This window comes from Ranitomeya variabilis, chromosome 6, assembly GCF_051348905.1.
Source record: "Ranitomeya variabilis isolate aRanVar5 chromosome 6, aRanVar5.hap1, whole genome shotgun sequence".
NCBI lineage: Eukaryota > Metazoa > Chordata > Amphibia > Anura > Dendrobatidae > Ranitomeya > Ranitomeya variabilis.
This window is the reverse complement of record NC_135237.1, coordinates 409,983,886-409,995,974: the sequence shown is the minus strand read 5'-3', so window position 1 is coordinate 409,995,974 and position 12,089 is coordinate 409,983,886.

The following is a 12,089-nucleotide window of genomic DNA, read 5'->3' as shown; positions in this document are numbered from 1 at the left end:
ACAGAGACACAGTGTAATTCCCCCCACAGCACAACGTACCCTGTCATCCTCACACTCCCAGGCCAGTCTACAGCCATCAGTAGCACAGGCATGGGGGAAAAGGTGCCCATACTCGGCAAACCACCCTCGAGCACAGGCTCTGAATGCTGGCATTGCAAAACTACTGTCCCTTGAAATGCTATCATTCAGGCTGGTGGAGACTGACACCTTCCGTAACTTCATGGCATTGGCAGTCCCACAATACAATGTGCCCAGCCGCTTTTATTTCAGCAGGCAAGCCGTCCCTGCCCTGAAAAAGCATGTGGAGGGAAAAATTAAACATGCGCTACTAAACGCCGTCTGTCATGGTTCCCAATGGCAAGGGAACGTAAAAAACACATAAGTAATGAACGAGCTCTCGGGTGATGGAAACTCGAGTTGACCGTGAGCTAAATCTACCACACAACTAACAGTAGCCAGGGAGCATACCTACGGCTTCCTATATGCCACGCGCCAGCCGGAGGACTAACTACGCCTGGTAGAGGAAGAAACAGACCTGGCTTACCTCTAGGGAAATACCCCAAAAGATGATAGCAGCCCCCCACATGTAATAACGATGAATTAAGAGGAAAAGACATACACAGTATGAAAGTAGATTTAGCAAAGAGAGGTCCACTTACTAGATAGCAGAAGGATACAAAAGAGGACTTCACGGTCAACTGAAAACCTTTTCAAAAACCATCCTGAAATTACTTTAAGACTCCTGTGTCAACTCATGACACAGGAGTGGCAATTTCAGCCCGCAAGAGCTTCCAGCTACAGAGAATTACAAAAACTGCAAACTGGACAAAAGGTACAAAACAAAAGGACAAAGTCCACTTAGCTGATCAGCAGACTAGTAGCAGGAACATGCAACCGAAGGCTCTGGTTACAATGATGACCGGCAAGGAAATGACTGGAGAGCAAGGCTAAATAGGAAACTCCCAAACACTGATGGAAGCAGGTGAACAGAAGAAGCAAAGTGCAAACAAGTCACCAGTACCACCAGCAACCACCAGGGGAGCGCAAAAAGCGGATACACAACAGTACCCTCCCCTTAAGGAGGGGGCACCGAACCCTCACAAGAACCGCCAGGGCGATCTGGATGAGCCCTATGAAAGGCACGAACCAAATCCGAGGCATGAACATCAGAGGCAGTTACCCAAGAATTATCTTCCTGACCATAGCCTTTCCATTTAACCAGATATTGAAGTCTCCGTCTGGAAATATGGGAGTCCAAGATCTTCTCCACGACGTACTCCAATTCACCCTCCACCAGCACAGGAGCAGGAGGTTCAGTAGAAGGAACCACCGGTACCTCATATCTCCGCAACAACGACCGATGGAACACATTATGGATAGCAAAAGATGGCGGGAGGTCCAAACGAAAGGAAACAGGGTTAAGAATCTCCAAAATCCTATAAGGACCGATAAACCGAGGCTTAAATTTGGGAGAAGAAACTCTCATAGGGACAAAACGGGAAGTGTTGTGAATTTGGATTCTGGGCTCCCCCGGTGGCTACTGGTGGAATTGAACTGGTGTCTTCATCTTCTCTGTTCACCTGTTCCCATCAAGATGTGGGAGTCGCTATATAACCTTGCTGCTCTGTTAGTTGCTTGCCGGTCATCAATGTTATCAGAAGCCTCTCTGTGCTTGTTCCTGCTCCTAGACAACTACTAGATAAGTTGGACTCTTGTCCATGTTTGTTTTTGCATTTTTGTTCCAGTTCACAGCTGTAGTTTCGTTACTGTGTCTGGAAAGCTCTTGTGAACAGGAATTGCCACTCTGGTGTTATGAGTTAATGCCAGAGTTTTAAAGTAATTTCTGGATGGTGTTTTTGATAGGGTTTTCAGCTGACCATGAAAGTGTCCTTTCTGTCTTCTGCTATGTAGTAAGTGGACCTCAAATTTGCTAAACCTATTTTCATACTACGTTTGTTATTTCATCTCAACTCACCGCCAATACATGTGGGGGGCCTCTGTCTCCTTTCGGGGTATTTCTCTAGAGGTGAGCTAGGACTAATATTTTCCTCTGCTAGCTTTATTTAGTCCTCCGGCTGGTGCTGGGCATCTAGAATCAACGTAGGCATGCTACCCGGCCACTGCTAGTTGTGCGTTAGGTTTAGTTCATGGTCAGCTCAGTTCCCATCTTCCAAGAGCTAGTTCCTATATATGCTTATGCTATGTTCTCTTGCCATTGAGATCATGACAGTTTGACCGGCCCTCAAAGTGTTAATTGTTTGGGCTGAAGCAGGAGAAAAAGAAGTGTTGAAGGGAAATTTTTTTTTTTTTTCCCCTCAGAGTTTTGCTGCCTAGCCCTTAATTGCTGTCTAGCTGCTTCTTACCTCCTCTTAACCCTTGAATGGCTCTGTGTCCACCTGTTTGTAATGGATCTTCAGAGTGTAACTGCAGGTTTGAATAATCTCGCCACGAAGGTACAAAATTTGCAAGATTTTGTTTGTCATGCACCTGTATCTGAGCCGAGAATTCCTTTGCCGGAATTTTTCTCGGGGAATAGATCCGGGTTTCAGAATTTTCGAAATAATTGCAAATTATTTTTGTCCCTGAAATCTCGCTCTGCCGGAGACCCTGCACAGCAGGTCAGGATTGTGATTTCCTTGCTCCGGGGCGACCCTCAAGACTGGGCTTTTTCATTGACACCAGGGGATCCTGCGTTGCTCAATGTGGATGCGTTTTTTCTGGCCTTGGGGTTGCTTTATGACGAACCTCATTTGGAGCTTCAGGCAGAAAAAACTTTGATGTCCCTATCTCAGGGGCAAGATGAAGCGGAAATTTACTGCCAAAGATTCCGTAAATGGTCTGTGCTTACTCAGTGGAATGAGTGCGCCCTGGCGGCGACTTTCAGAGAGGGTCTCTCTGATGCCATTAAGGATGTTATGGTGGGGTTCCCTGTGCCTGCGGGTCTGAATGAGTCCATGACAATGGCTATTCAGATCGATAGGCGTTTGCGGGAGCGCAAACCAGTGCACCATCTGGCGGTGTCCACTGAGAAGTCGCCAGAGAGTATGCAGTGTGATAGAATTCTGTCCCGAAGCGAGCGGCAGAATTTTAGACGGAAAAATGGGTTGTGTTTCTATTGTGGTGATTCTACTCATGTTATATCAGCATGCTCTAAGCGCACTAAAAAGCTTGGTAAATCTGTTTCCATTTGCACCTTACCGTCTAAATTTATTCTATCTGTGACCCTGATTTGCTCTTTGTCATCTATTACCACGGACGCCTATGTCGACTCTGGCGCCGCTTTGAGTCTTATGGATTGGTCCTTTGCCAAACGCTGTGGGTATGATTTAGAGCCTTTGGAGACTCCTATTCCTCTGAAGGGGATTGACTCCACCCCATTGGCTAATAATAAACCACAATACTGGACACAAGTAACTATGCGTATTAATCCGGATCACCAGGAGATTATTCGCTTTCTGGTGCTGTATAATCTACATGATGATTTGGTGCTAGGATTGCCTTGGCTGCAATCTCACAACCCAGTCCTCGACTGGAGAGCTATGTCTGTGTTGAGCTGGGGATGTAAGGGGGCTCATGGGGATGTACCTGTGGTTTCCATTTCATCATCCATTCCCTCTGAAATTCCTGAGTTCCTGTCTGACTATCGTGACGTCTTTGAAGAATCCAAGCTTGGTTCGTTACCTCCGCACCGAGAGTGCGATTGTGCCATAGATTTAATCCCGGGTAGTAAATACCCAAAGGGTCGTTTATTTAATCTGTCTGTGCCTGAACATGCTGCTATGCGAGAATATATAAAGGAGTCCTTGGAAAAGGGACATATTCGTCCATCGTCATCTCCCTTAGGAGCCGGTTTTTTCTTTGTGTCAAAAAAAGACGGCTCTTTGAGACCATGTATTGATTATCGGCTTTTGAATAAAATCACTGTTAAATATCAATACCCATTGCCGTTGCTGACTGATTTGTTTGCTCGCATAAAGGGGGCCAAGTGGTTCTCTAAGATTGACCTTCGTGGGGCGTATAATTTGGTGCGAATCAGGCAGGGGGATGAGTGGAAAACCGCATTTAATACGCCCGAGGGCCACTTTGAGTATTTAGTGATGCCTTTTGGTCTTTCTAATGCTCCGTCAGTTTTCCAGTCCTTTATGCATGATATTTTTCGCGATTATTTGGATAAATTTATGATTGTGTATCTGGATGATATTCTGATTTTTTCGGATGACTGGGACTCTCATGTCCAGCAAGTCAGGAGGGTTTTTCAGGTTTTGCGGTCTAATTCTTTGTGTGTGAAGGGTTCTAAGTGTGTTTTTGGGGTACAGAGGATTTCCTTTTTGGGATATATTTTTTCCCCCTCTTCCATTGAAATGGATCCTGTCAAGGTTCAAGCTATTTGTGATTGGACGCAGCCCTCTTCTCTTAAGAGTCTTCAGAAATTTTTGGGCTTTGCTAACTTTTATCGTCGATTTATTGCTGGTTTTTCGGATATTGCTAAGCCATTGACCGATTTGACTAAGAAGGGTGCTGATGTTGCTGATTGGTCCCCTGATGCTGTGGAGGCCTTTCGGGAGCTTAAGCGCCGTTTTTCCTCTGCCCCTGTGTTGCGTCAGCCTGATGTTGCTCTACCTTTTCAGGTTGAGGTCGACGCTTCTGAGATCGGAGCTGGGGCAGTGTTGTCGCAGAAAAGTTCTGACTGCTCCGTGATGAGGCCTTGTGCCTTCTTTTCCCGTAAATTTTCGCCCGCTGAGCGGAATTATGATGTTGGGAATCGGGAGCTTTTGACCATGAAGTGGGCTTTTGAGGAGTGGCGCCATTGGCTTGAGGGGGCCAGACATCAGGTGGTGGTATTGACTGACCACAAAAATTTGATTTATCTTGAGACCGCCAGGCGCCTGAATCCTAGACAGGCGCGCTGGTCATTATTTTTCTCTCGGTTTAATTTTGTGGTGTCATACCTACCGGGTTCTAAGAATGTTAAGGCGGATGCCCTTTCTAGGAGTTTTGAGCCTGACTCGCCTGGTAACTCTGAGCCCACAGGTATCCTTAAGGATGGAGTGGTATTGTCAGCCGTTTCTCCAGACCTGCGGCGGGCCTTGCAGGAGTTTCAGGCGGATAGACCTGATCGTTGCCCACCTGATAAACTGTTTGTTCCTGATGATTGGACCAGTAGAGTCATCTCTGAGGTTCATTCTTCTGCGTTGGCAGGTCATCCTGGCATTTTTGGTACCAGGGATTTGGTGGCAAGGTCCTTCTGGTGGCCTTCCCTGTCACGAGATGTGCGAGGCTTTGTGCAGTCTTGTGACGTTTGTGCTCGGGCCAAGCCTTGTTGTTCTCAGGCTAGTGGATTATTGTTGCCCTTGCCTATTCCTAAGAGGCCTTGGACGCACATCTCGATGGATTTTATTTCAGATCTGCCTGTTTCTCAGAAGATGTCTGTCATCTGGGTGGTGTGTGACCGTTTTTCTAAGATGGTCCATTTGGTTCCTCTGCCCAAGTTACCTTCTTCTTCCGAGTTGGTTCCTCTGTTTTTTCAAAATGTTGTTCGTTTGCATGGTATTCCTGAGAATATCGTTTCTGACAGAGGGACCCAATTCGTGTCTAGATTTTGGCGGGCATTCTGTGCTAGGATGGGCATAGATTTGTCTTTTTCGTCCGCTTTCCATCCTCAGACGAATGGCCAGACCGAGCGGATTAATCAGACCCTGGAGACATATCTGAGGTGTTTTGTGTCTGCTGACCAGGATGATTGGGTTGCTTTTTTGCCATTGGCGGAGTTCGCTCTCAATAATCGGGCCAGCTCTGCCACTTTGGTGTCCCCGTTTTTCTGTAATTCGGGGTTTCATCCTCGATTTTCCTCTGGTCAGGTGGAATCTTCGGATTGTCCTGGAGTGGATGCTGTGGTGGAGAGATTGCATCAGATCTGGGGGCAGGTGGTGGACAATTTGAGGTTGTCCCAGGAGAAGACTCAGCTTTTTGCCAACCGCCACCGTCGTGTTGGTCCTCGGCTTTCTGTTGGGGATTTGGTGTGGTTGTCTTCTCGTTTTGTCCCTATGAGGGTCTCTTCTCCTAAGTTTAAGCCTCGGTTTATCGGCCCGTATAAGATATTGGAGATTCTTAACCCTGTTTCCTTCCGTTTGGACCTCCCTGCATCCTTTTCTATTCATAACGTTTTTCATCGGTCATTATTGCGCAGGTATGAGGTACCGGTTGTGCCTTCCGTTGAGCCTCCTGCTCCGGTGTTGGTTGAGGGTGAGTTGGAGTACGTTGTGGAGAAAATCTTAGACTCTCGTGTTTCCAGACGGAGACTCCAGTATCTGGTCAAGTGGAAGGGATACGGCCAGGAGGATAATTCTTGGGTGAATGCATCTGATGTTCATGCCTCCGATCTGGTTCGTGCCTTTCATAGGGCCCATCCTGATCGCCCTGGTGGTTCTGGTGAGGGTTCGGTGCCCCCTCCTTGAGGGGGGGGTACTGTTGTGAATTTGGATTCTGGGCTCCCCCGGTGGCTACTGGTGGAATTGAACTGGTGTCTTCATCTTCTCTGTTCACCTGTTCCCATCAAGATGTGGGAGTCGCTATATAACCTTGCTGCTCTGTTAGTTGCTTGCCGGTCATCAATGTTATCAGAAGCCTCTCTGTGCTTGTTCCTGCTCCTAGACAACTACTAGATAAGTTGGACTCTTGTCCATGTTTGTTTTTGCATTTTTGTTCCAGTTCACAGCTGTAGTTTCGTTACTGTGTCTGGAAAGCTCTTGTGAACAGGAATTGCCACTCTGGTGTTATGAGTTAATGCCAGAGTTTTAAAGTAATTTCTGGATGGTGTTTTTGATAGGGTTTTCAGCTGACCATGAAAGTGTCCTTTCTGTCTTCTGCTATGTAGTAAGTGGACCTCAAATTTGCTAAACCTATTTTCATACTACGTTTGTTATTTCATCTCAACTCACCGCCAATACATGTGGGGGGCCTCTGTCTCCTTTCGGGGTATTTCTCTAGAGGTGAGCTAGGACTAATATTTTCCTCTGCTAGCTTTATTTAGTCCTCCGGCTGGTGCTGGGCATCTAGAATCAACGTAGGCATGCTACCCGGCCACTGCTAGTTGTGCGTTAGGTTTAGTTCATGGTCAGCTCAGTTCCCATCTTCCAAGAGCTAGTTCCTATATATGCTTATGCTATGTTCTCTTGCCATTGAGATCATGACAGGGAAGACAACCACACCAAGTCCCCAACGCGAAGGTGGGGACCAACACGACGACGACGGTTAGCAAACTGCTGAGTCCTCTCCTGGGACAATTCCAAATTATCCACCACTTGTCCCCAAATCCGATGCAACCGATCCACCACCGCATCCACTCCAGGACAATCCGAAGATTCAACCTGACCAGATGAAAAACGCGGATGAAACCCTGAATTGCAAAAGAAAGGAGAAACCAAAGTGGCAGAACTAGCCCGATTATTAAGAGCAAACTCCGCCAACGGCAGAAAGGCGACCCAATCATCCTGATCCGCAGACACAAAACACCTCAAATAAGTCTCCAAAGTTTGATTAGTTCGCTCCGTCTGGCCATTGGTCTGAGGATGGAATGCAGATGAAAAGGACAAATCAATGCCCAACCTGGCACAGACTGCCCACCAAAATCTAGACACGAACTGGGTACCCCTGTCAGAAACAATGTTTTCCGGAATACCATGCAAGCGAACCACATTTTGAAAAAACAGAGGGACCAACTCAGATGAGGAAGGCAACTTAGGCAATGGCACCAAATGAACCATTTTAGAAAAACGGTCACACACCACCCAGATGACAGACATCTACTGAGAAACAGGGAGATCCGAGATAAAGTCCATAGAGATGTGCGTCCAAGGCCTCTTCGGAATAGGCAAGGGCAACAACAACCCACTAGCCCTAGAACAACAAGGCTTGGCCCGAGCACACACATCGCAAGACTGCACAAAAACACGCACATCTCGAGACAGGGAAGGCCACCAGAAGGATCTAGCCACCAAATCTCTGGTGCCAAAAATTCCCGGATGACCTGCCAGAGTAGAAGAATGAACTTCCGAGATGACTCTAGTGGTCCACTCGTCAGGAACAAACAGTCTACCAGACGGACAACGATCAGGTCTATCCGCCTGAAATTCTTGCAAAGCACGTCGCAAATCTGGAGAGACAGCAGACAAAACCACTCCATCCTTAAGGACACCAACAGGTTCAGAATTCCCAGGAGAGTCAGGCTCAAAACTCCTAGAAAGAGCATCTGCTTTCACATTCCTAGAACCCGGTAAGTACGAGACCACAAAATTAAACCGGGAAAAGAACAACGACCAACGTGCCTGTCTAGGATTCAGGCGCCTGGCAGACTCCAAATAAATTAAATTCTTGTGATCAGTCAAAACTACCACCTGATGTCTGGCACCCTCAAGCCAATGACGCCACTCCTCAAATGCCCACTTCATGGCCAAAAGCTCCCGATTACCAACATCATAGTTTCGCTCGGCGGCCGAAAATTTTCGCGAAAAGAACGCACAAGGTCTCATCACTGAGCAGTCGGAACTTTTCTGCGACAAAACCGCCCCCGCTCCGATCTCGGAAGCATCGACCTCAACCTGAAAGGGAAGAGAAACATCAGGCTGGCGCAACACAGGTGCAGACAAAAAGCGGCGCTTAAGCTCCCGAAAGGCGTCCACGGCAGCAGGGGACCAATTGGCAACATCAGCACCCTTTTTAGTCAAATCCGTCAGAGGTTTAGCAACGCCAGAAAAACCAGCTATAAATCGACGATAAAAATTAGCAAAGCCCAAGAATTTCTGGAGACTCTTCAGAGAAGTAGGCTGCGTCCAGTCGTAAATAGCCCGAACCTTGACAGGGTCCATCTCAATAGAAGAAGGGGAAAAAATATACCCCAAAAATGAAATTTTTTGAACCCCAAAAACACACTTTGAACCCTTTACACACAAAGAATTCTCCCGCAAAACCTGAAAAACCCTCCTGACCTGCTGAACATGAGACTCCCAGTCATCAGAAAAAATCAAAATATCATCCAAGTACACAATCATAAATTTATCCAAATATTCCCGGAAAATATCATGCATTAAGGACTGAAAGACAGAAGGTGCATTAGAAAGGCCGAAAGGCATTACCAAATACTCAAAATGGCCCTCAGGCGTATTAAATGCGGTCTTCCACTCATCCCCCTGCTTAATGTGCACCAAATTATACGCCCCACGAAGATCAATCTTAGAGAACCACTTAGCCCCCCTTATGCGAGCAAACAAATCAGTCAGCAAAGGCAACGGATACTGATATTTGACTGTAATTTTATTCAGGAGACGATAATCAATACAAGGCCTCAGAGAGCCATCCTTTTTAGAGACAAAGAAAAAACCGGCTCCTAAAGGTGATGAAGAAGGACGAATATGTCCCTTTTCCAGGGACTCCTTAATATACTCGCGCATAGCAGCATGTTCAGGTACAGATAGGTTAAACAAACGACCCTTTGGAAATTTACTGCCAGGAATCAGATCTATGGCGCAATCACAATCCCTGTGAGGAGGGTGTGAACCAATTTTAGGCTCTTCAAAAATATCACGATAATCAGACAAAAATGCCGGAATCTCAGATGGAATAGATGACGAAATGGACACCATAGGAGTGTCCCCATGAGCCCCCCGACATCCCCAGCTTAACACAGACATAGCCTTCCAGTCAAGGACTGGGTTATGAGACTGTAACCATGGTAATCCAAGCACCAAAACATCATGTAAATTGTACAACACAAGGAAGCGAATCACCTCCTGATGGTCTGGAGTCATACGCATAGTCACTTGCGTCCAGAACTGTGGTTTATTACAAGCCAAAGGTGAAGAATCAATACCCTTCAGAGGTATAGGGACTTCCAGAGGCTCTAAATCAAACCCACAGCGCCTGGCAAAGGACCAGTCCATAAGACTCAGAGCGGCGCCCGAGTCCACATAGGCATCCACGGTAATAACTGATAATGAACAAATCAAGGTTACAGACAAAATAAATTTGGACTGTAAAGTGCCAATTGAAATGGACTTGTCAACCTTCCTAGTACGTTTAGAGCATGCCGATATAACATGAGCAGAATCACCACAATAGAAGCATAACCCATTTTTACGCCTATAATTCTGCCGCTCGCTTCTGGACATAACTCTCACATTGCATTTTCTCTGGCGTCTCTTCAGAAGATACCGCCAAATGGTGCACGGGTTTGCGCTCCCGCAAACGCCGATCAATCTGAATTGCCATTGTCATGGACTCATTCAGACCTGTAGGCGCAGGGAACCCGACCATAACATCTTTAACGGCATCAGAAAGGCCCTCTCTGAAATTTGCCGCTAAGGCGCACTCATTCCACTGAGTAAGCACAGACCACCTACGAAATTTTTGGCAGTATATCTCCGCTTCATCTTGCCCTTGAGATAGGGCTATCAAAGCTTTTTCAGCTTGAATCTCCAAATTAGGTTCCTCATAAAGCAACCCTAAAGCCAGGAAAAACGCATCCACATTGAGCAACGCAGGATACCCTGGTGCCAATGAAAATGCCCAATTTTGAGGGTCACCTCGCAGCAAAGAGATTACAATCTTAACCTGCTGGACAGGATCTCCTGAGGAGTGAGGTCTGAGAGAAAGGAATAATTTACAATTATATTTGAAATTCAAAAACCGAGATCTATCTCCGGAAAACACCTCTGGTGTAGGGATTTTAGGTTCAGAAATAGGAGCATGTATAACAAAATCTTGTAAATTTTGAACCTTCGTAGCAAGATTATTTAAACCTGCAGCCAAACTCTGGACATCCATGTTAAACAGCTAAGGTCAGAGCCATTCAAGGGTTAAGAGGAGGTAAGAAGCAGCTAGACAGCAATTAAGGGCTAGTCAGCAAAACTCTGAGGGAAAGAAAAAAAAAAAAAAATTTCCCTTCAACACTTCTTTTTCTCCTGCTTCAGCCCAAACAATTAACACTTTGAGGGCCGGTCATACTGTCATGGTTCCCAATGGCAAGGGAACGTAAAAAACACATAAGTAATGAACGAGCTCTCGGGTGATGGAAACTCGAGTTGACCGTGAGCTAAATCTACCACACAACTAACAGTAGCCAGGGAGCATACCTACGGCTTCCTATATGCCACGCGCCAGCCGGAGGACTAACTACGCCTGGTAGAGGAAGAAACAGACCTGGCTTACCTCTAGGGAAATACCCCAAAAGATGATAGCAGCCCCCCACATGTAATAACGATGAATTAAGAGGAAAAGACATACACAGTATGAAAGTAGATTTAGCAAAGAGAGGTCCACTTACTAGATAGCAGAAGGATACAAAAGAGGACTTCACGGTCAACTGAAAACCCTTTCAAAAACCATCCTGAAATTACTTTAAGACTCCTGTGTCAACTCATGACACAGGAGTGGCAATTTCAGCCCGCAAGAGCTTCCAGCTACAGAGAATTACAAAAACTGCAAACTGGACAAAAGGTACAAAACAAAAGGACAAAGTCCACTTAGCTGATCAGCAGACTAGTAGCAGGAACATGCAACCGAAGGCTCTGGTTACAATGATGACCGGCAAGGAAATGACTGGAGAGCAAGGCTAAATAGGAAACTCCCAAACACTGATGGAAGCAGGTGAACAGAAGAAGCAAAGTGCAAACAAGTCACCAGTACCACCAGCAACCACCAGGGGAGCCCAAAAAGCGGATACACAACAGCCGTCAGTAGCAAGGTCCACCTCACCACTGATGCGTGGACCAGTCACCATGGACAGAGACGATACATTTCCCTCACTGCCCATTGGGTAAATGTTGTGGAGCCAGGGACAGATCTTGAGAGTGGCGCTGTACGTGTTCTGCCAACTCCAAGGATTGCAGGAATCCAGTCTGTACACATTGACTCCTCATACTCCAGTTCCTCAGAATCACCGCTGCAGGAGCCGTCACAGTCTACCTCCACATGGACCCGTGAACGCTTACCTGTTACGACCGATATGAGCACAGACGTGGCCAAACGTCAACAGGCCGTATTGAAATTAATTTCTTTGGGGAATCGAAGCCACACAGCGCAGGACCACTGGAATG